Source organism: Equus quagga, chromosome 5 (genome assembly GCF_021613505.1).
Source record: "Equus quagga isolate Etosha38 chromosome 5, UCLA_HA_Equagga_1.0, whole genome shotgun sequence".
In the NCBI taxonomy this organism is placed as follows: domain Eukaryota; kingdom Metazoa; phylum Chordata; class Mammalia; order Perissodactyla; family Equidae; genus Equus; species Equus quagga.
This window is the reverse complement of record NC_060271.1, coordinates 98,911,627-98,933,249: the sequence shown is the minus strand read 5'-3', so window position 1 is coordinate 98,933,249 and position 21,623 is coordinate 98,911,627. Positions and strand designations below refer to the sequence as shown.

The window sequence follows — 21,623 nt, the reverse complement described above, 5'->3', positions numbered from 1 at the left end:
ATGCCACAGAAGTCAACTTTATACTGTTTGGAGTGAAATTGTGTTTCTGCCTTGTTCAGCTTTTGCACCACCTCATGGAATCTTGTTAAACTGGGTCATTTGCCATCTTTCAGAGGGTTTGCTGTGCAGCCCCACAGAGGACGACTGGGTAGGTAATGAAGGCTAGCAATGTAGCCCCGACCTAAGGAGCAGATGGTCTGAATGGTGAGATGAAGCCTGCATCCCCAATTAGCCAATAGAAAGCAGCTAGTTATCATCTGGATGGGTTAGATGGGTTGGAAATACATGAAGTGTGGGGCCTGCATTGAGGATGGAGGGCAGGGGTCATTAAGAAGTAAAATAACCTTAAGGAATACGATGTGGCCTTTTCAAATCATGTTGTACAAGAATACCGAATTACATAGGACATGCTTAGGGTATGGTGTTAAATTTTAAAAGCAAGTTATGAAACAGAAAGCACTGTAATCTCACTCTGAAAATACGTCCAAAAGATATTGGAAATATATGCATCGAAATGGATGGTGGGATGATAGGTGCTTTTGATTTTTCTGTGTGCTTGCCTGTATTTCTCGGCCTTTTTTTTTACACTAGCTCACATTTATTGAATATATAGCACATACATATGGTATTTCATTTTAAAACTCTTTGAGGGAAGTACTATTATTATTCTCATGATAAAAGATTCAGAAACTAGAATTAGAGGAGTAACTTGCCAAGGTCACATAACCAGTATGTGCTAGAATCCAATCTTGAATTCAGGTCAGTGGCCAAATGCATTGGCAGGATGAACTGGTTTAGTGGAGGTGAAAATAATCTGGGGACAGCTCTGGGAAAAAAAATGCCCAGATCCTGTACCACCATTTGGCCCCACAGGCAACCAGGCCCCCAGAGGTCACCTTATCCATCCTCTTCCTGGGATATACCTAAAGATCCCTAAAGATGGGCATTTCTAAAACACCTGATCATTCAAATAACAAGTCTTAAGTAGGAAGGCTTTATCTCCTCTATTCTTCAAGGAGATTATTTCCGGAAGGCTGATGCGTCTAAATCACCTTCTTGTTGAAAAAAAATTGTAAGAGTCAAGGACTTCTTTCCCAAATTATCATACTCGGACTAAAGTCCCAGATCTTGTATCCATTTAACCACAGGAGAAATGTCTTTCTGGTCTCAGTGCCAGGAATAGTTCTTGTGAGCAACTTGTCTGTTTTGTCTTGTGGGTGCTGTGAATTCTTTAATTGACATTGCCTATTTCTTATTTGGCTAAAATGAAGCACAGAGCCAACTCAGTGGCCCACAGAAGTATATGGCACCCCACTCCTTTCGAGTTCATTTTTCTTCATGTCAATGTAAATTTAGTTGTTCTTTCATAAAAGAACTTTATGGTCTTTGGTAAACTTTAAAGTATTTGTATTCCTGAAAATGTCTTTATTTTGCTTTTACAAATGAGAATTTGACTGAGTGTGGAATGCTGTCACTACTTATGTGCCCTCAGTACTTGGAAGACACTACACCATTGTCTTCTTGCATCTATTTCTATTCCTAAGAGTATCAAGTTATCTTAGGCAAGTTACCTAATTTCTCTCAGTCTCCTTGTCTGTAAAATAGATAGTAGTATCCACCTCAAGGATAATTGTGAGGGGATAATATATGCAAAATGTTAGAATAGTGCCTACCATATAAGGAAGCACACAATAGTTGTTAGCTGTTACAATTTTATATTTTTTCAGAATTCCTTGGCTTGCCTGGATTTTACTAGGCCATATAAATGTTAATTTTTCTAGTGACACACCCACAAAAAAATCATGTTGGGATTTTTTATTGAAATTGCATTCAATTTATATTCCAGAAGAACTGACACCTTTACAATATGAGGTTTTCCCATCTTCTCTTTTTATTCAGGTGACTGATGAGTGGTGATTTCCCTTATAAATGTTTTACACAACTTTTGCTGTATTTATTTCCTGTAGGTTTTGTTGATATTTTAAATATCTTTTTTATTATATTTTCAAATTGGTTGTTTGCTAGCCCACAGAAACATTCCTGATTATTGAATTTTGATCTTGTACCTAGCATCCCAGCTGACTTATTAGTTCTAAGAGTCTGTATGTAGATATTCTTGAATTTTCTAGGTAGACAATCATAAAACAGTAATTTGTCTTTTCTTTTTCATTCCTTATGACTCATATCTTTTTCTTGTCTTATTGCATTGGGTAGACCCTCCAGTACAATATTCAGTAGTAACAGTGATGGTGGGCTTCCTTGTCTTCTTACTGTTTTTAATGAGTGCTCTTAAAGTTTCTCCATTAAGCATGAAGTTTGCTTAACGTTTCAGTAGATATTGTTTATTAAGAACTTTCCCTGAATATTTTTTAATGTTATAAATTTTATCATGCCTATTGATCTTATGTAATGCCTTAATGTTTTTATGTAAATTATGAGATCATATATTTTTCTTTCTTACTAATTATAATGTGATAAATAATATGAGTACATTTAATTTTGTTGAGATATGCTTGCATATATATACATATATAGATATGCTCTTTTATTGTATGGGATATCATTTGCTAGTATTTTGTTTAGGATTTTTGCATATGTTCATAAGTGAAACAATTGGTCTACAATTTTTTAAAAGAGATATTGTTTTTATATTGTTTGGTATCAAATTTATATTAGCCCATAAAATAAGTTGGGCAGCTTTTATTTTTCTTAAATAGTTCATAGGAGATAAAGACTATCTGTTTGTCAAAAGTTTGGAAAAATTCATTGTAAAATCATCTGAATTGCTTATACAGGGTTTGTGTATGAAGTTTTTGGCAATTCAGTTTCATTAATGATTATTGATGAATTTAGGTTTTCTATTTCTTTCTGATCCAGTTTTGATAATTTGTTTAGATGATGCATTTCATGTATTATCAGATTTATTAGCATAAATTTATTCATAATTTTATTTTATGGTCTTTATACATATTGACTATATCTTAAGTTATGTTCCTGTTTTCATTCTTAATATTGTTTGTGTCACCTCTTTTTTCTTAATTAATGTGGAGGTCTACTTAGTCTTTTCATATAAACAACTTCTTTCTTATCTATACTTTTTGGTTTTCATTTCTTTTTTTCCTCTTTATATTATTTCTTCTTTCCACTTCTAGCTACTTGAGTTGACACCTAGCTTATTTATTGTTTTTCAATAAATGCATTTTAAGCCTATAAAGTTACCTTTAAGTACTGCTTTAGCCACATCATACAAGTTTTGATGTGTGTACTTTCATTATCACTTGGCTTTAAATATTTTATACTTCTGTTTTTTCCCTTTTAACCCATGGATTTATTTAATATTCCATTTTCAATTTTTTTTTTTTTTAGATTTTATGTTTTTCCTTTTTCTTCCCAAAGCCCCCCAGTACATAGTTGTATATTCTTCATTGTGGGTCCTTCTAGTTGTGGCATGTGGGATGCTGCCACCTCAGCGTGGTTTGATGAGCAGTGCCATGTCCACGCCCAGGATTAGAACCAACAAAACACTGGGCTACCTCCAGCAGAGCATGCGAACTTAACCACTCGGCCATGGGGCCAGCCCCTCCATTTTCTTTTTTTTTTTTTTTAATTTTTTAATTTTTTATTGAGTTAATGATAGGTTACAATCTTGTGTGATTTCAGTTGTACATTAATGTTTGTCATTCATGTTGTAGGTGCACCACTTCAGCCTTTGTGCCCGCCCCCCCACCCCACCTTTCCCCTGGTATCCACTAAACTGTTCTTAGTCCACATTTTTAAATTCCTCATATGAGTGGAGTCATTCACAGATTATCCTTCTCTAGCTGGCTTATTTCACTTAACATAATTCCCTCAAGGTCCATCCATGTTATTGCAAATGGAATGATTTTGTTCTCTTTTGCAGCTGAGTAGTATTCCATTGTATATATGTACCACATCTTCTTTATCCATTCGTTTGTTGATGGGCACTTAGGTTGCTTCCATGTCTTGGCTATTGTAAATAATGCTGCAATAAACATTGGGGTACATAGGACTTTTGGGATTGCTGACTTCAAGCTCTTTGGATAAATACCCAGTAGTGGGATGGCTGGATCGTATGGTAGTTCTATTTTTAATTTTTTGAGGAATCTCCATACTGTTTTCCATAGTGGCTGCACCAGTTTGCATTCCCACCAGCAGTGTATGAGGGTTCCTTTTTCTCCACAACCTCTCCAACATTTGTTACTATTAGTTTTAGATATTTTTGTCATTCTAATGGGTGGAGGGTTATATCTTAGTGTAGTTTTGATTTGCATTTCCCTGATGATCAGCGATGATGAGCATCTTTTCATGTGCCTATTGGCCATCCGTATATCTTCTTTGGAGAAATGTCTGTTCATGTCTCCAGCCCATTTTTTGATTGGGTTGTTTGATTTTTTGTTGTTGAGTTGTGAGAGTTCTTTATATATTATGGATATTAAGCCTTTGTCAGATATATGACTTGCAAATATTTTTTCCCAGTTAGTGGGTTGTTTTTTTGTTTCAATCCTGTTTTCATTTGCCTTAAAGAAGCTCTTTAGTCTGAGGAAGTCCCATTTGTTTATTCTTTCTATTGTTTCCCTTCTCTGAGAAGGCATGGTGTCCGAAAAGATCCTTTTAATACTGATGTCAAAGAGTGTACTGCTTACGTTTTCTTCGAGAAGCCTTATTGTTTCAGGTCTCACCTTTAGGTCTTTGATCCATTTTGAGTTTATTTTGGTGAATGGTGAAAAAGAATGGTCAATTTTCATTCTTTTACATGTGGCTTTCCAGTTTTCCCAGCACCATTTGTTGAAAAGACTTTCTTTTCTCCATTGTATGCCCTCAGCTCCTTTGTCAAAGATAAGCTGTCCATAGATGTGTGGTTTTATTTCTGGGCTTTCAATTCTGTTCCATTGATCTGTGCACCTGTTTTTGTACCAGTACCATGCTGTTTTGATTACTGTAGCTTTGTAGTATGTTTTGAAGTCAGGGATTGTGATGCCTCCTGTTTTGTTCTTTTTTCTCAGGATTGCTTTAGAAATTCGGGGTCTTTTGTTGCCCCATATGAATTTTAGGATTCTTTGTTCTAATTCTGTAAAGAATGTCATTGGGATTCTGATTGGGATGGCGCTGAATCTGTAGATTGCTTTAGGTAGAACGGACATTTTAACTATGTTTATTCTTCCAAACCATGTACATGGAATGTCTTTCCATCTCCTTATGTCATCATCCAGTTCTCTCAGAAAGGCCTTGTAATTTTCATTATATAGGTCCTTCACTTCCTTAGTTAAGTTTACCCCAAGGTATTTTATTCTTTTTGTTGCTATTGTGAATGTATTGTGTTCTTGAGTTCTTTTTCTGTTAGTTTGTTATTAGAATATAGAAATGCTACTGATTTATGCAAATTGATTTTATACCCTGCAACTTTGCTGTAGTTGTTGATTACTTCTAAGAGTTTTCCAATGGATTCTTTGGGGTTTTCTATATATAAGATCATGTCGTCTGCAAACAGCAAGAGTTTCACTTCTTCCCTCCCTATTTGGATTCCTTTTATTCCTTTTTCTTGCCTGATTGCTCTGGCCAGGACTTCCAGTACTATGTTGAATAACAGTGGTGACAGAGGGCATCCTTGTCTTGTTCGTGTTTTCAGGGGGATGGCGTTCAGTTTTTGCCCATTGAGTATGATGTTGGCTATGGGTTTGTCATATATGGCCTTTATTATGTTGAGGTAGTTTCCTTCTATGCCCATTTTGTTCAGAGTTTTTATCATAAATGGCTGTTGGATCTTGTCCAATGCCTTCTCTGCATCTATTGAGATGATCATGTGGTTTTTATTCCTCAGTTTGTTGATGTGGTGTATCACGTTGATTGATTTGCGGATGTTGAACCATCCCTGTGTCCCTGGTATGAATCCCACCTGATCATGATGTATGATCCTTTTGATGAATTGCTGAATTCTGGTTGCCAAAATTTTGTTTAGAATTTTTGCACCTATGTTCATCAGTGATATTGGCCTGTAGTTCTCTTTTTTCATGGTGTCCTTGTCAGGTTTTGGTATCAGCGTGATGTTGGCCTCATAGAATGTGTTAGGAAGTGTTCCATCTTCCCTAATTTTTTGGAATAGCTTGAAAAGGATAGGTATTAAATCCTCACTGAAATTTTGGTAGAATTCCCCAGGAAAGCCATCTGGTCCTGGAGTTTTATTCTTTGGGATGTTTTTGATTGCTGTTTTAATCTCTTTACTTGTGATTGGTCTGTTCAAATTGTCTGCCTCTTCTTGAGTGAGCTTTGGGAGATTGTAGGAGTCCAAGAATTTATCCATTTCCTCTAGGTTATCCGTTCTGTTGGCATATAGTTTTTCGTAGTATTCTCTTATAATCCGTTGTATTTCTGCAGAGTCTGTTGTTATTTCTCCTCTTTCATTTCTGATTTTGTTTATTTGAGCTTTCTCCCCTTTTTCCTTTGTAAGTCTGGCTAGTGGTTTGTCAATTTTATTTATCTTCTCAAAAAAACCAGCTCTTTGTTTCATTGATCCTTTCTACTGCCTTTTTCGTTTCAATAGTATTTATTTCTGCTCTGATTTTTATTACTTCTCTTCTTCTGTTGACTTTGGGCTTTATTCTTTTTTCTCTAGTTCAGTTAGGTGTACTTTAAGATTGCTTATTTGGGATTTTTCTTGTTTGTTAAGATGTGCCTGTATTGCAATGAATTTTCCTCTTAATACAGCTTTTGCTGTATCCCATATGAGTTGGTATGGCATGCTATCATTTTCATTTGTTTCCAGGTATTTTTTGATTTCTTCTTTAATTTCTTCAATGACCCATTGCTTGTTCAGTAGCGTGTTGTTTAGTCTCCACATCTTTGTGCCTTTCTCAGCTTTTTTCTTGTAATTAATTTCTAGCCTTATAGCATTATGATCGGAGAAGATGCTTGTTATTATTTCAATTTTTTAAAATTTGTAGAGGCTTGCCTTGTTTCCCAATATATGGTCTATCCTTGAGAATGTTCCATGTGCACTTGAGAAGAATGTGTATTCAGCTCTTTCAGGGTGAAGTGATCTATATATGTCTATTAAGTCAATTGTTTTAGTTTTTCATTTAGCTCCACTATTTCCTTGTTGATTTTCTGTCTGGATGATCTGTCAATTGATGTGAGTGGGGTGTTGAGGTCCCCTACTATTATTGTGTTGTTTTTAACATCTTCCTTTAGGTCTGTTAATAGTTGCTTTATGGATCTTGGTGCTCCTGTGTTGGGTGCATAGATATTTATAAGTGTTATTTCTTCTTGATGAAGTGTCCCTTTGATCATTATATATTGTCCCTCTGTGTCTCTCTTTACCTGTCTTATTTTGAAATCCACTTTGTCTAATATAAGAATTGCAACACCTGCCTTTTTTTTCTTGCTGTTAGCTTGAAGTATTGTCCTCCACCCCCTCACCCTGAGCCTGTGTCTGTCCTTGGGGCTGAGGTGTGTTTCTTAGAGGCAACAAATTGTTGGATCTTGTTCTTTAATCCATTTTGCCACTCTGTCTTTTTATTGGAGACTTCAATCCGTTTACATTGAGAGTGATTATTGATGCATGTGGACTTAATGCTGTCAATCTTTCCTGCATTTCTTTTCCTGTGTGCTTTAGCCTACCCATTTAATACTGCAATTTCTTATGCTGGGTTTCTTAGATTTTTCCTTATTTATGATTTGTGACTCTGTTCTGTATTTTATTTTAGTGTCTACCCTGAAGTTTGTATTTAGAATCTCATATATAATATAGTCTATTCTCTGGTGGTCTCTTACTTACTTGGCCAATACTGATTTAGACCCTTTGCTCTTCCCCTCCTAAATAATTATTTTCATCTCTTATTCCAACTCGTGTTATGAATTTGTAGTTAGAGTGCTAAGATCGTCCTTGCTTTGGTAGTTTCCTTACCTTTACCCTAATGCTATAGTTGAATATTTGCTATCCTGTTCTGGTTCTATCCATCGGTCTCCCTAGTCTGTGGATTGTGACCCCTTTCTCCCTTGTTTCTTTTTAAAAACAGTGGTTAGATGCCACGAAGTAGGTGGCAATGCCTTAACCGTATGTGTGTTGTCAGGCCCGAGGGCCTCTTCCATCCTTTTCAAGGGGAGTGCTAACCTTCTCTCCTTTCATACAACACCCAGCCCCTCCATTTTCAACTTTTTAAAAAAAACATTTTTTTACTTTGCTTAAAGTATTCAAATTTTGGTGCATTATGGAAACACAGCATGGTCTGTATAATAGCAATTCTTTGTTAGGACTTCCTTTGTGTCCAATTTTCCCAAATATTTCATATGTGCTTTATAAGAAAAATATATTTGCTACTTAATGGATGCAGAATTCTATATCAATCTAACAGGTCAAACTTATTGTGTTTTTCAAATTTCTCATATTCTTGATTTTTTTTGCCCACTCTGAGTTCACTTCAGTTTCTGGGAAAGGAATAATAGAATCGTCTGTGATTGTGGATTTGTCAATTTCTTCTTCTAACACATGAGTGTTTATGCAAGTTCATGACTGTTATTTCATCTCGGTGGATTTATTATGTATGTCTGTCCTCTTTTATTTCTATTAATGCCTTTGGCCTAAATTGTGTTTTGTCTGATATTAATATTGCTATACCTACTCCTCTTGTTTACTATTTTCCTTGTATGTCTGTATATCCTTTTATGTTAACTTCTCTGTATCATTTTGCTCTAAATGTGAATCTTAGAAACAGCATTTATATATAGCTTCATTTTCATTATAACCTGAAAATCTGTCATTTCAATAGTTTAAACTTTTACATTCTTTGTAATTGTATGTATATATTTGACATCTTTCTGCCATTTTAAGTTCTTATATTTCTTATTTACCTATTTTTCCATTTTTTTGTTGCTTCTTTTGTTTCTCTTTTCACTGTTTTCTTTAGATCAAGTTTTGTATATTCATATTTTTTTCTGTCAACTGTTTTGAAAGATATAAATTCTATTTGTATTCTTTTAGTTGTTATCCTTAAATTTTTAAATGTGTATTCATTTAACAAAGTCTGAAGTTAATCAATGTCTTTATTTTCCTCTCAACAATGCAGTGGCCTTAGATGGCTTTAAATCTAATCTGCCCTTTTCCACACCTTCCTGGTAATTGTGGTCTAGTGGTTTAGTCTCACATTGTGTATAATCCTCCCCTCACCCCAGCAATTAGTCATTATTATTATTTCTACTTTTATTTCTTTTTACAGTCAAAACTTATTTAACTTTACCAGTTTCTTGTCTCAACATTGCCTCTTGTATACCATTCTTTACTTCTATGTTCATTTTCTTCATACTGATCATTTTTTCACTGAAGGTCTGGAGTTGTCTCAATCTTATGGGTATTTTTGGTTTTCTTTTGTTTTGAAAATGTCTATTTCATGTCACTTTTGAAAGAGAATTTATCAAGGTATAGAATTCTAAGTAGAATTCTTCCCTCAGCATTTTGTAAGATATTATTCTACTGTCTTCTTGCCTCAGCTGTTACTTATGAGAAATCTCTTCAGTCTGTCATTCTTTTGTAGGTAATCTGTTTTCTTTGTGAGACTTTGTCTCATTTTTTTTGTCTTTCATGTTCTGCCTTTTCATTATATGTCCAGGGGTAGTCTATTTCTATATATTCTACTTGGGATTCAGTGTCTGCCTTTAATCGGAAGACTCATCTCTGTTTTCTTATCTAAAGGTTTCTCAGTTGATTTCTCTACAAATTTATTTTAAAATAATTACTGAGCACTTACCACGTGTCAGGAATGCTTCTAGGTGCTAGAGATATAGGAATGAACATAAGAGACAAAAGCCTTTGCCCTCATATTGAGTCCCTCACACTTTCTATTCTCTATTACAACACCCTTTAGGGAAATATTGAACCTTCTCATTTTATCTTCTGTGTCTTCTACGTCTGAGATTTCTCTTTCTTATTATATATCTTTTTCTCTCTCAATTGTATTCTTAGTGATTTTTTCACTTCTGTTTTCCAATTTATTAATTTTTCTTCACCTGGATTTAATCTACTATTCAACCCATCCACTGATTTCTTCTTTTTAATATAATTTTTTATTTCTAGAATTTCTATTTGGTACTTGATATCTTCCTTTTTAAAAATATGTTTCTTTGCCTTATAATTTCTAATCCTTTTTGTGTCTCTTTCATTTTAAATATATTTTTAGATTATTTGTTATCTCCACTTTTGACTTTTCTTTATCATGATTCATTTCCTCTTGTGTTTTACCTCTTCATCAGGTGCTGTTTTCCATAGAAATCCTGTCTACTTCAAATTGTTAGCACATCCTTATGAAGCAATTTCACAGTTGCTTCTGCTGGTAATCTTTGGGCTTTACTCATTCCAAACTAGCCTTTGTGTTAATTTCTTGGCATATAGTCCCTGTATGACCTGAAAGTATGCATTTAAACCTTGTTCCTGTGTTGTGGCGCAAGCCCAAATTTCACGTTTTTTAAATCACTCATTTTCTACTCCTTGCCAAAGCAGATGACGAGCTTTCTTGCAGTTGACTCAGATTGGCAAATTCTGTTCCTCTGTACCTGTTTCACCTGTGAAGCAGCCTTTTATGACCTCCAGCTTTATGTAAGAGCTTCATTAACAGCTCCTGGCATAAGGTGACCATCACCCGGACTCCCCTCACTGCATGCATATCATTAAAATCTCAGCCTCCAGCCATTCAGGTCTCTAACTAGTCTGGATTTTCCATCAGCCCCTTGGCTTCAGCTCCCACTCATTGATCTAACTTTAATTCCCCTCTTTATTTCTGCTACCCGGAGATTTCTATTGTATCTATGTTTTATATAATATTTTTGTTATATTTTTGTTCGTTTTGAAGTGTTTGGATTGGAAAGGGTAATTTCTGTGTCGACCAATCCACCATATTGACTGAAGATTTTAACTAATTTTAAAGTTTATTTTATTTTGTTATATGTAAAGTAGAATACAAGTAAGTAGATGCATATACATTAGTCCCTGGATCTGAAATACACTGCTGCTGAGTGAGGCAGCAGAGAAGGGGCCCTGAAAGTACTGAGTGCTAACACCACCATCACAGGGCAACTCTCCACCTTGGTGAGGTGTGTTGTTCCCTATCTGGCCGCACGTTCTCAGTCCAGAAGAGATCTGAATTTCCCAAACACACTGTTCCAGTCCCCAAATGCTGTCCTTTCAATTCTCAGTAGTCGACTAAAACCTTCTCATGATCAACCAATGTGCTAGTTCACATCCATGTTGAAAGGAAAAGACTCTGTGGAGAGGTTCCTGTTCCCTTTGGTCATGGCGATGATGTTCTCTCTCTGTTGGGCACGTGTGTTCCTTGTGACTAACAGTGCAGAGAGGTTTACACTGAATGGCTGATTCTTTACTTGTGGCTGACAGCATCTCTGGGAATGTTGATCAGTATTGCCAGAGCCTGTTTATAATGTTTAAAGAAATCTATGCAAACATATCTTTCCCATACCCTCCCAACAAACTCTATTCTTTTTTGGTTTAAGGAAACCAAACCAGCAATCACCCTTGGCCTTCTCCTCTGGCCCTCACATCAGCCCTATGTGATAATGGAAAAGAAATGGACTTTGGAGTCAGGCAGATCTGGGTTTGAAGCCAAGCTTTGCTACTAACTAGATGTGTGGCTGTCTTAGTGTGTTCAGGCTGTTATAACAAAGTACCATAGACTAGGTGGCTTATAAAGAACAGAAATTGATTTCTCACACTTCTGGAGGCTGGAAGTCCAAGATGAGGGTGCCGGGGTGGTTCTGGTGAGGAGCCTCTTCTGGGTTGCAGATGGCTTGCTTCTCTCTGTATGCTCACACTGTGGAAGGGATGAGCCACCCTCTGCAGCTTCTTTTTATAAGGGCACTAATCCCATTCCTGAGGGATCCACCTTCATGACCTAATCACCTCTTAAAGGCCCCACCTCCTAATACCATCACTTTGGGGATTAGGATTTCAACATATGAATTTGGGGGGGACACACAAACATTCATGCAGTCGCCTTAGGCCAGTTATTTAACATCTCTGAGGCTAAATTTCATTCTCTATAAAACAGTAATAATAAAACTTACCTTAAAAAGTTGTTCTGAAGATTAAGTGAGATAACAGCAAATAATATGGACCAAGTGCTTGGCATATGTTAATACTCACAAATGTTAGTCTCCTCGCATCATCTCCCCTCCGCTGCTGTTTCTTTTAAATGAGGATTGTGCGTCTCTCTCTCTCTAATCAGAGAAACTTCTGGGGAGAGGCCATGGGTACACCTAATATCTTACTTTTTCTTGGTAATCAATTTAGATTTCTCTTGGATGAATTTCCTTAAAGCTTTCGACCACCATTGTGATTTTGCTTCTGTATCAGCTCTTGTAGCCCTCCCGGCCTACTGATGGACCTTTCTATAGAATAACTATGTTGTTACTTAAGAATCATGCTCCTCTTAACCAGACATATCTCTTTGCCTTATTTGTTGGTGCTCCTGTCCCTTAAGAAGATAAAAACCCTTAATTTAATTATTGAAGCTAACATTTTAAATTCAAAGACCCCAGGGAGAGTATATAAAGAGTAAATAGAACTACTTTTGGCACTAGGTTTTCCCAGGCAGGATCATGAAGGCCCTGAGCAATAAAGGGGTGGTTGGGGGTAGGGAATTGACAAAGAAGAGGCCGCTATAGTGGGTAGAAGAAGTAAAGGTATTCCTTGAGGATTTCACAAGACCTGAAATCTGCCTATTGTACAACAATCGTTTATCTGGGCCCTGTGGAATCTCTACTTGGCCCAGAGCTTTTTTCAAGTGTCTTAGAAATAATAATGATGGCTATGACTGATCTTAAGCAGAGGAAAAGAGCATCATGAAAACAAGCATAATGGGAATTATGAATGTGCCTCCATATAAATATCTGTGATTCGGAGCATAAAAATAACTTTTCCATTGCAGTGCTAAGCCAAGAGTTTCATGGAAGCAGCATTGAGAAGCTAATTTAAAACAGCCGTGGCCCAGAAATTCCGAGACGGGGTTGATACATTGGCCTCTGTTCATTGGCCCTTTGAACCTTGCTTTCCTAGCTCACGGTAACTCATATTCAGGACCTAGAAGATGGTAATTGATGCTACAAACCTTGCTTTTGTTGGCCTCAGTTTAGCGTTAATACAAACATAGAGAAATGCTTTAATCTCACATCTTTACAACCAAGAGCCTCCCCTAGGGTAGCTCCAGGCCTGTTGCTCGTTTGTGGCTTGGAGGAGAACCTGGTAAATTTTGTGAAAATCCCCGTGCCGCTGCTAGTCCTGGCTTCAGTGGAAGGTGCCTAGGTGGGGTCATTCTAAGTAGCGCACTGGCGATCAGGTTCTCCTGATTTTCAGAAAAATTATCTTGGGGCGAAAAACAGGTGATGAGGCTTTCCTGGGAACTGGATGATAATGTCAGATTCCTCCAGTTCCAAGAACGCTCAGACGTGCCTAGATGAGCATTTTTCCCTCATAAGCAAGGGAATTGTTATTTTAGGCTTCCGACCTCATCGTCTTTATCATTCATCTTTGACTATGAGCTCCCGGTGACGATGGCTCTGTACCACACGTGATGAGGTTTACCCAGCTTAAACAGCCCTCTGCTTGTCGGGATCTGCCTCCTCCCCACCCGCACATTCCTCTCTCCCGCCAGATGTTCCTGCTTAACTGCTCAGACATGCCCATCTACATACGTACACCGGCTTTGGCCAGCCCCGGTGTAGGAACCCCGCTGCAGACTCCTCGGCTTGTGGCCTGCTTGTTGCCTGTCTGGCCAGAGGGGGTGCCTTTCCCCGGTTCGGTTCTCACAAGGGCACCGTATGGGCTTCAGCGGCACTCTGCCTCCGGAGACACCGAGACACGCAGAATCCCACTACCTGAGACCGCTGCTGGCTCCTGTATCGGTTTCCTAGTCCGTCTGTGCCCTGCAGCTTCCGTTCCTGTGGAGAACTGGTTCCTTTAACCCCTCTCCCCTTGGAACTTTTGTTTTTGTCTTGTTTCTGACTTGTTGCCTTGCTCGGGCTTGACTTATCCGTGCGCCCGGGATCCTGACCTTCCTTTGTTTAGGACTTCTCCACCCCACCCCCTTATGATATATGCGGCTCGTGCGTGCAGCCACCACTTACTGAGCAGCTGCTCTGTTTGAGGCTCCTACACGTTACAGTTGGTCGCGATGCTACGGTGACCTCACTTTTCTGGTGCCACCAAGTCACCGTGGAGAATGATGAAGGTGATGTCGTTCTGCAACATTTTGGGGAACTTGCCCTCATCCCATGAGAGATGAACGTGAAAGACAATCTTTTCTCTCTTCTTATATTTCAGGCTTTAAAACTAAGTGTGTGTAGCCAGGAGCCGCCAGGTTCAACCCTGGTTTCTTTCCTGCGTTCCTGCCATAGCCTCCTATCTGGTTTCCCTCCCCTGGTCTTACCGCCTTCCAGTCCATTCTCCTCTGTCAGAGCTTTCTTCCTAAAATTCTGATCTGATCCTATTTATCCTCTCTCTAAATTCTTTCACTGAAACCTATTGCCTTTAGGATAAAGTCAAGCTCCTTAGCATGATACAGAGGGCTTCTGTACCTTAGTCATCTGTCTGCCTCTTGCACTGCATCACCCACATGAACTCCTGGCTCCAGCCAGGCCCATCTACCTGCAGAATCAGGCCCTCTCCTGCCTCCCTGTCTTGCACACACACACATACACACACTCACCACTCTCCAGTCTGTTCTGCCTGATCAATTGGTATCAGCCTTCAAGACACAGCTCAGACATCTGCTTTTCCTGAGGTCTTTTCAAAACACCAGGGCCATCAGCTTCATTTCCCCATCATAATTAGGAACACTCTCACCAATCTTAGTTACGCATCTGGCTTTGGGTCCCCACAGTACCCTGCATTTGGCTTTATTCCATTAACAAAACATTTGCGAATTGTCCCTGCTAGACAGAGAATGTCCTGGGGTAATGGCCTGTGACTGTTTTTTACTTGCACCAGTGTGTAGCGTAGTGTTAGGCTTCCCGGTTATCATTGGCGAGTGAATGAGTGTATGTATGAAAAAATTAATTCATACACACTGCGTATGCACATACACCAGGACGTAGGTCCCTATGGGAAGCTTACTTCAAATCTTATGAGATTATTTACAAAGCACATAGTAGGTGCGTAGTGAATGTCTGTTGAGTCAAAGTGAAAATGAATGCTGACACACAAAAACCATGGAAAATTTACTGCAAAGTGTACTGAGAGCCACAATGTAGCCTTCCTTCCTCTTAACAGCAGTGGAAAGAATGTGGGACTGGAAAATCAAAGGCTAGAGTTTATGTTCATCTTCTTGGCTCTGTTACCTGAGTGAGTCATTTTACTTCTTTGTGCTTCTATTTCCTCATCTGTCAAATGAGGTGTTACAAAATATATTTAATGCCTACTGAACATTCTAGATTCAATCTTCATTATAAGACCTACAATCAAATGCCCAGCTGCTTTCCATTAAGTGGCATGAATTTAAGACTCTAATTTCTTGCCCTCATTATGGAGCATGTTCCTGACAAGCCCTCAGCACAGGGCGGAGCAGCAGAGCTGGGACCAAGAGATGGACCAGAGTTTGCCCAAAGTGGGGCAGGAGGCTGAGACCTAGTTGTAAAGCAAATACAGTGCTAAAAAGGCATGGCCAGGATGAGACGCCCTGAGCAAGGCAAGGGCTGCGGTCAGCATCCCATGGCAGTCTGAGGTCAAAATTGGCAGGAGATAACCAGGAAAGCAGCATTGAAGGGGGCTGGCTGCTGCCCTTTAAGGGGTATGCTGAAAACACAGCCCCTTCTCAGGCCAGTCTGTGGGAAGAACCAGTGCAAATCATTAAGACCAGCTGTCCTCAGTTGTCTGAAGGAGAAGTAGGTGGAAAAGTATTTAGACTTAGTCTTTGTTCCCCTACAGCATAGATGGAAGCCAGGAGGTTAATTTGGGGTTAATCAGAGGGAGAAGAGTCTAATCCTGTCCAAACAATAATGAGATGAACTCACTTATCAAGTAATGAGGTCTCCGTTACTGGAGGAGTTTACGCAGCTGCTGGATAATTCCTCCTCAGCGATGAGGTATTAGAGATCCTTCAGTTGTGAGTTGGACTAAATAATGTTTAAAGTGTTTTTCTGATTCTAAGAGAGGATTTGCTTCTCATGTCCTCCCTAAATCTTGGTTAGGGAAACACTTTCAGATTTCGTAGCCCTTCCTTTTGTCACGCCATCTCAGCACACCCCACTGTGCTGGGGACGAGCCTATGGGAACTCCTTAGTCTTTGAATGTCTCCCTTAAAGTGGAGCACCTGGATTGGACCTCGAGTGCCAGAATGTGGCCTGGCCAGGGCCTCTCTAGGAACATTGCACAATTTTTACAGGTAGTGGACCTATTAATTTCTCATCAGTCTTCTGGCTCTGAGCTGAGCTATGAGAGTAAATGGCAGTGAGTCTCGGCTTCTTCTGGGATGTGTTCATGCCACTGCAGGTGATGGACAGACTTCGCTTCCTTCCATCCACTTTTCTTCACTGGAATTGAGCTTCAGATGTCTCTGTGCTAAATCTTCTACTCTAGACACTGACTCTCAGGCTTTGGGGACACTTTCTGTCCTGGGAACTTCCGTGGCATTCCATCCTTGCCTTCTCACATTTCACTCCAAATGCTTTCTCTCTCTTTTGTTTTGATTTTGTTTTTTTCCCATTTCATCTTTCGTTTTCATCTCTTCTTTCTTAACTCTCCTTGCCCACTGAATACTACAACATTTCTACTTGTGCAATGTTTTTATTTTCAAATTCTTTGCCCTCCTGGTATCCTGGTGACTAGGAATGTGGGTGGCTTGTCAGCTGCATTGTGCAGATGAAGAAAAATGCCCAGAGAGGTTAAATGAGGCACTTAATTTACTGGCAGAGCCAATGAGGCCAGACCCTCGCTTCCTGACTTCCGTCCCAGCCTCTGTCCCGGAGATCACACTGCATTTGCTCATAGTCCCGAAGTCACAAAGAGCATCAAGCTCTTCTCTGTGTGTGTGGTCATTGTACCAAAAGAATTTACCCAGGGAGCATCTCAGGCCTCTAGAGACTCATAGTCTGAGACTGCCCTGAAATAACGTAACAAGAGAAACAAGAGCAAAAGAGCTGTGGAGTGCTTCGTATTTTTCAAAGAAAGTTTCAAGTCCATTACCTTTTGTGATGCTCCCCAAAGCCCTTTGAGGTGGAAGAGCCTGTGTGAGCCTCATTTTTCAGGTGAAGGTCATGGGTAGAGTCCAGGCCTGAGGTTGGGGGAGGAGGCCCTGAGCAGACATTGCTGGCTCCTGGCCCACAAATCTTCCGTGTGGGTGTGCTTCAGGAAAACCAGGAAAAGGGAACAAATTATTTCCCTCTGGTACCAAAGGCCGTGGAGACCCTGGAGGCAGACCTAGGGTTCTGGGTCTGGCAGTTGGCTGAGAAGCAGCCTCGTGCCATGTTTGGAGGTGGGAGCTGCGCCAGAGGCAGGGGGTCAGGCTCTGACTCTGGAGATCAAGCTGACTCCAGCCTAGTGGGCCGGAAGAATGTAAGGCCAGATGGGAGGAAGAGTGCAGGCTGGGGAGTTGGTTGTTAAGACATAGGGGAGCTGGGCTCAGCCTCCTGAGCAGAGAAGTGGCCTTCTAGGATCTGGTAGATATTCTAGCTGGGAATTCTGAAGTACCTGCTCTCACTAAATGTGAGTTTTGATGTAATCTTCGGTTATTCAGCCATTTATTTAGCAGGTATCAGCAAGCATCTACTGAACATAAGTAAATCTCTGACATATTTGTAGTTTTTCTTATGAGGACCTCATATATATGTGTGTATGTGTGTGTGTATCTCTCTCTCTCTATAAACTCACATATGTTTGTTCTTATTAATGCACCTAATAAAACCATGGGACTACATAGTATTTTCCTCCATTTATGGATTAGGAAACTGAGGCCCAAAGAGGGTAATTGGTTTGTTCAAAGTCCCACAGTTACTTAGAAGCTGAGCTAAGTCCCAAATCCTTGTTTTCTGAGTTCTTTGACAAATGCTTTCCACATGGTAAGCACTTCCTGACCTACACGGTGTATGCTTTGAAGAGAAATAGAGACAAACACCTTTGGAGTTATTATTAAGGTTTTGCTTTATCTTTAGAGGCTGGGAAACCTGAATGCAGAGTTGAGATGCAACTTGAGTCCTTTTTGTTAAGCTCGCAAGCGGACATTTGTATGGTTGGCATTCGCTCTTTAAGTCAACCAGGAACAAGTCCTCTTCTTAGATTTGGAATTTGCATCTGTGCTCTGGTGCATCCTGACCTGTGTCGGGCACCCTGGTTATGTGGTCAAGTGGAGCAGTGCAGCAGGAAGAATAGGTTCTGCTTCCTTGGTAAAGTGGTCATGGGTGAGCTGGGGTCATAGTGCAACCAACCTGGGTCCTCCTGCAGTAAAGGAAGATCACTGTCCCAAAGCTCTCAGGGCTTGAATATGCAACTCAGCTCACAGCTCAAGTCCTCTTCCCTACCCTCCATGGCCTGTGCTATGACCAAGGGCCAAGCACCTCTAAGCCCTGCCCTGCCCCTGTAACAGGCATATGAGGCTCTGCCACCCTGAGCCCTGGGAATTGGGTCCAACAAGCTGAACCAGGCTGATCCCTGAGAGGCCTCATGCTATTGGCTCAGCCTGGTGCCTGACATGCCTTTCGTAATCGGGCGTCTTCGCCTCCAGATGGTGAAGCCCTGCTCCTGGTGGCTGCCTACATCTAGGTCTGTACTTCGATGGAGATCCTGAGCCTCCTGGGAAGCCTGGGCCTGGCTGTCAGAATGTCCTGCTGCTGCCTTCTTTCTTTTCCAGCCAGAAGCAGCTGCTCTCCTGTGCTTTCCCTGGCACAGTTCTTACCCTACATGGAGTCTGTAAGAAACTCTGGGATGAGTCAGAACCTGGCTTCAGTGTCAAGAACATTTTTCACTAGTTCACCAAACATTTATTGGGCCTATTCTCCTGTACCAGGGCAGGGAACCCAGGCATGAATAAGATCCTGTCCGTCCCTGTCCTGGGGTTGCTTCCAGCCTAGAATGGAGAACCAGGAGACACCCAGCCTGCTGTGACATGTGCTGCTGGGAGCTCCAACCTGGATTCCCAGCCAGTCACCTACCCTGAGGTTTAATGCCCAAGCGCCCTGTGCTGGCAAGATTACGAGCTTTATAAATTAAACTGGTAAAAAAGGATTGAGCCAAATATAAAGCCATGGTCTAAGCTATAACACTTGAAAAAATTGCTTTTTGTGTGACTTTAGTTTTAGATTACGATATAAGAAAAATAAGGCAAAATAGATGACTGTAAAAAAAAAAAAAAGAGTCTGCCAGACTCTCCAGGTCCCGACATCTGCCTTGGGAGCCTTTCTCTGCTGTCCCCGGGCTGCTTTGCCCACCACTCCAATTATCTATTGCTGCCGAGCCACCACTCCAAAACATAGAAGTTTTTATTGACAGATGAATGGATAAACAAAATGTGGTATATGCATACAATGGAATATTTTTCAGCCTTAAAAAGGAATGAAATTTTGGCACATGCTTCAACATAGATGAACCTTGGCAACAATCTACTAACTGAAATAAGCCAGTCACATAAAGGGCAAATATTGTATGATTCCACTTACATGAGGGACTTGGAGTAGTCAATTCATAGAGGCCAAAAGTAGAATGGTGGTTGCCAGGGGTTGGGGTGGGGGAATGGAGAGTTAGTGTTTAATGGGTATAGAGTTCCAGTTTGGGAAGATGAAAGAGTTTTGGAGATGGAGAGTGGTGATGCTTGTACAATATGTGAATGTACTTGATACCACTGAACTGTACACTTAAAAATGGTTAAGGTAAATTTTATGTTTATGTCTATTTTACCACAAACAAAAATGTAGAGGCTTCAGCCACAATTTAATATTTTCTCTCCTGGTTCCGTGGGTTGACTGTACTCCACTGGGGGGTTCTTGCTTAGAGTCTTTCATGTAGTTGTAGTTCCAGCGACTGGGGCTGGAATCACTGAAGGATCGAGTGGCTGGATGTCCAAGATCGTGCCTCGGTGTGGCTCCTCTGTCCAGCAGAGAAACTGGATGGAGAAGCCATAGCTTGGGCTTCTTATGTGGTGGCTCAGGGCTCTGACAAGCAGGAAATGGCAGCTTCTGGGCCTATTCAGTTAAGGCTTATGCCCGGAATTGTCACAGTGCCACTTCTGCCACATTTTCAGAACAGTGACAGGGCCTACCCAGATTCAAGGGGAGGGGAAATAGAGCCCCTTTCTCAATGGAGGAGGAACAAGGTGACATTTCAGAAGAGCATGAGATGGTTGTGGCCATCTTTGGAAAACTTCCAGCCTGAAGCATGGTGGCAAGAGTCCTAAAGAGTTTAGGCAGGAAGGGGTCCTCGGGGAGACACATACTTTTCTGCAGACCCCTTTTTAGGAGAATTGATCTTCATAAATTGTTAGAGCTTGAAGGAACCTTGGAAACCACTTGCCAGCAGTGCCTTGTTTTAACTTACAGAGCCAGAGAGAAGCAGAACTGGAACAAAACCTCCCAAACCTGGGCCTCCTGGCTCCCAGTCTTGGCAAACGGCTGTGGGGACCTCACCCAGAGGGATCTCTGTGTGCTGTGAACAGTTGTATGAAGGTCTGGTGGAGAGATGGGTGTGTCGAGGGAGCAGAGCCCTGGGGAGTGTCCAGTGGAGACCTGCCAGCATCTTAGAGGCTGGGCGAGCCCCTTCTGTGCTGGGCTGCATCTGTTGGGAGCTTGTGGGCCTCACTGGGCAGCGCTATGCAGAGGCACCTGGGGTGCTTCATGAGGAGGCTGAGAGTTACTCATTTAAATGGGGGCTCAGTCGAGATGAAGGAGGTCAGTGCCACCGGCTCAAGCGCCCAGGTTGAGACTTAGAGATCCGTAAGTTTAAACATAAGGTAATGCCCATTGCTGAGAATGTCATTCAGCAAATCCATTCATTCAGATCCACTTACACATTTCTGATCAGACTTTGCTCTAAGGGCAAAATTCTTGGTTAAAGCCTTTAGTGGCCTTGGAAATGCAATGAAATTCATAAGCATTTTGCAAGCACTCCTGTGGGCTGACACAAATATTATTTTTGTGTATGATATCTGTGTTTGAGACTAAGACCCCAAGTAAAGTTTGTCATTTGTAATTGGTTTGCACATAGGACCTTAATAAATGATTTTTAAAATCTTTCCCTATTCTTGGAATTGCTCAAGTTGTCACTTCTTTTACACATGTACAGTCATGGAATTCCCAGAAGTGGAGAGGATTGAAGCAGACATGCTTTCATTCTCTGTAAGTCAGGAGTTCCTGCCTGTGTATTCACATTTCCAGGTGAGCTGCGTGGTCAGCAGGAGCCTAGGACTGGCCATAGATGAACCAAAATGCATTTGTCTTTGGGTCATGCACACAGCCCTGATCACCTCTGAGGTCGTCTCTGTGGCTTGTGGCCCAGGTTGGGCAGCCAGAGAGGAGACCTGTCATAGCGATGATCAACGTGTATGTCACTGGATTTTGTGTCTGCTTAGTGGAGTGAATGAAGCCGGGCGGGAGAAATTCCCTCACACTGGTGTTAACTGGCACAG

General features: G+C 40.6%; 1 protein-coding gene and 1 non-coding gene across 2 annotated transcripts in view; one reads left to right on the top strand and one right to left on the bottom strand.

Moving 5' to 3' along the window:
* STON1 (stonin 1) overlaps nucleotides 1-21,623 on the top strand; it is a 121,375-nt gene that overhangs the window by 2,148 nt on the left and 97,604 nt on the right. The gene's annotated exons all lie outside the window — the stretch shown is intronic.
* On the bottom strand, nucleotides 8,025-8,150 carry LOC124240500 (U6atac minor spliceosomal RNA). Its single transcript, XR_006888893.1, has one exon. It is a non-coding gene; the product is annotated as a U6atac minor spliceosomal RNA (small nuclear RNA).